The sequence below is a fragment of the Salvia hispanica genome, chromosome 6 (assembly GCF_023119035.1).
Source record: "Salvia hispanica cultivar TCC Black 2014 chromosome 6, UniMelb_Shisp_WGS_1.0, whole genome shotgun sequence".
NCBI lineage: Eukaryota > Viridiplantae > Streptophyta > Magnoliopsida > Lamiales > Lamiaceae > Salvia > Salvia hispanica.
Window position 1 is genome coordinate 4,966,553 of NC_062970.1, and position 3,393 is coordinate 4,969,945.

Genomic DNA, 3,393 nt, shown 5'->3' on the forward strand with positions numbered 1-3,393 from the left:
TATATAAATATCATTATTGTTAATAAATCACTATTAATTAAATATTTTTATAATTATTTCGGTTTCATGATAATATTTCGGTTTTATTTTCGAAGTCGGATTGCCTAAGAAATAAAGTTTGTATACTGAAAAGAATTTACTATTCTCACTTAATAATAAAGAATTTCAGAAATATTAAACCACAGCCATTCAGTTATATTACTCCATATCACAAACAAAAGTAATTTATTTCATCCATTGAATTTTTTATTTGAAATGAAAGATGAGCAACAATAAAGTGATTAACAATCAAATTCGCAGAAACATAAATTTTGTGAAGCAATCCTATTGCAATAACCCTGAGTATTGCCTAAGACATATTTGGTCTTGCACTTAGCATCACAGCAACTGTCACCGCAAATTCCTCCTTCACAACATATTCGTTCACCACATTCACCATTTCCAAGAGTGCATCTTTTTGTTGCCATTCCAAATTCAGCAACTGCATCATTTTATACAAATTTAATTATTAGTACCATGTAAATTAGCCGTAATTGGTCGCTAATATAACAAACTGGTTGAATTTCAAAGTTTTCAATGATCTTTAAACTTGGTCTTAAAAATAATGAACGTCGTTTTGGGCCACCTGTGTTATCCAGCAAGGCAAATAGGCATCAATATAGCCGGAATCATCGAGTGTTGCAAATATCAAACCATGAAAGGGTTCATGATTTTTAATCAAGTTTTAAGTTCATACGAAATTTGGAATTCGTTCAAATTTTGTGATATTAGTGGCCAATTGCCCTACTATATTGATGTACTAGCAAAGTAGTTTACCTGAGGCTAAAACGAGCAAGAGGATGAGGCCAAATGATTTGTTGAACGTTGCCATTTTTCTTGTTCTTTTGATTAAGTGCAGTGTGTTTTGAGTATCCTCTTTCCCATTGCATGTCCTATTTATACTCTCATAATTGTGATCTTATTTCTTGATTCCCAAAATGAGTAATTATACTTTTGAATTGCTCTTTAAGATATTGTTGTGATCTTTGTGATTGATATTAATTCTTGATTCTCAGAATAGTTTTTCTTTTAAATTGTTCTTAAAATATTATTATATGACCATGCATGAATTGGAAATACACCCATAATTGTGATCTTGAATGTATTGGAAATACACTTATAATTGTAATTTTGTCTTTCTTTATTCCCAAAATATTTAAATTGCTCTTAAATAAGATATAGTAAACCCATAATTGTGATTTGTGATCTTATTTCTTGATTTCCAGAATAGTTATTCTTTTTAAATTGCTCTTAAATAAGATTTAGTGTCATATCAAATATTCTGAAAATGAAATTTAGTGAAGTTAACATAGGTCTCTAAAATCACAAATTTTGACCTAATTTGATATTCCCTACATCCCAATTAAGTTGGTTGTATTCTTTTTTGAAATATTCCAACTAAGTTGAGTCATTTTCTTTTTCGATAAAAAATAAAACATCCAATCTCTCTAAATTATTTTATTTCGTCATCTACTTTACACTCTCTTTATCTTTTGTACTTTATTTTCATCTCTTCTACTTTTCAATATAACTTTTTAATCTCCGTACTCAAAAGTTTTGATTCAACTTAGTTGGAACGAGTGGAGTATTTCTTATGACTTCAAATTTGGTTGAAAAAATCATGAACTTATTCTTTCTAGTGAATATCCAATTAGCAGGGAAAAAAAGTTTTCGTGGGAAATTAACTACAAGCCCAAGTTCATTGTTTTTTTGACCAACTTTAAAGTTCATGAAAAATAAAAAAATTTGGTCAAACTTTGTGATTTTAGAGCATCCATAATGGTTGTGGGATCGTCCGCCCGATCGACCAAATTCGGGCTCGCCCGCGATCGTCCGCCCATTGCAGGCGGAAGACCGATCGGGCGGACGAGCGAGAAGACCGAAAGTTCGGTCGTCTCGGTCGGGCACCCGACGCGTCGCGCGATCCCTCGTCCGCCCATTGCAAGGGCACGGACGATCGAGGACGAGGACAAGCGACACGTTTTTCCATTTTTATTTATTTTTTATTCTCTATATAAATACACCAAATTTCCACTCATTTCACACAATTCTCACACAACATCTCTCAATCAAAACATCTCTCTTTCACTCACTTTTCCAAAATGTTTCCCGGAAAAGATCTAAATCGAGCTATGGAACGCGTAATGTTTGCTTCAGGGGACCAGATTCTCGAAGGTATTCGTGCAATACAGACCAAGAGCAGGTCTCGAGGCCCATCCGCCGCCGGACATCCGTCCACCGAGAGCATGGCCTAGCTCATCAACGTCTAGGGGTGAGTAAAAAAAACCGAAACTGAATATCCGAACCGATCCAAACCGAAATTTTAAAATTCGGTTCGGTTTTTTCGATTTTTCAGTTCGGTTCGATTTTGAAAATATAAAAATTTCGGTCTTTCGGTTCGGTTTGGTTCGGGTGAAAAAAAAACCGATAAACCATATAACCGAATTATATTTTAAATATAATATTATATATATATATATATATTATATTAACTTAATATATTATATTATATAATATATATATATAGATAGATATATATATCTATATATAGATATATATATCTATATATAGATATATATATAGGGGTGTGTTAGGGTCCTTACAGCATCTTAGTGTAAAACACAGCACTAATCACAGCCCTTGGATCATTAGATTGGATGGTTGTGATTAGTTACATTATCATACTAAAAATCTACATTATTAGCCGAGGTACATTATTAGACTAGAAATGTACATTGTAAGACTAAAACTGTACATTATTAAACTAAAATGCTACATTATTATCCGAGCTGCATTATTAGTCTAAAATTCTACATCATTAGATGACACGTGGCATTAATCTAACCGTTAGATCATAAGATCCAATGGACTGCAAGTGTTTTGAGTTTTACTTATACTTAGCGTTCTGACCTGAATACATCCCTATATATATATATATATATATATATATATATATATATATAGGGAAGCATTAAGCTACTTTTACCCCTTTAGATACTATTTCCTTCTTAATATCATCCATTAGATTGATAGAATGGACGAACTAGATTAAAAGGAGAAATCTGATCCCGTGTTGCATTATTTGTCTTAATCTGTGCATTATGAGGGTATAAGAGTAAAAATATAATGGCTTGTACGCATTCCAAAACGGAAATTCCTATAATTAAGCTAGATTTTCATAACCTTCCATCTTCTAATTCACTCTCTCACTCCATCCCATCAACCCACGATCAAAACTATTCTCCACCATTTCAAAACCGCCTAAACCCTAGCCGCCTCTCCAATCGAAGGGAAACCAACTCCACAGTCGATTCTCGCCGCGGAATTCACCGTCGGTCGACGATTCACAGGCTT

General features: G+C 33.2%; 1 long non-coding RNA gene across 1 annotated transcript; it reads right to left on the reverse strand.

Moving 5' to 3' along the window:
• Positions 1-206: 206 nt before the first annotated feature.
• On the reverse strand, positions 207-899 carry LOC125193920. The gene is made up of 2 exons (XR_007171662.1): positions 817-899; positions 207-481 (listed from the first exon to the last, which is right to left on the reverse strand). It is a non-coding gene; the product is annotated as an uncharacterized LOC125193920 (long non-coding RNA).
• Between the last annotated feature and the right edge of the window lie 2,494 nt (positions 900-3,393).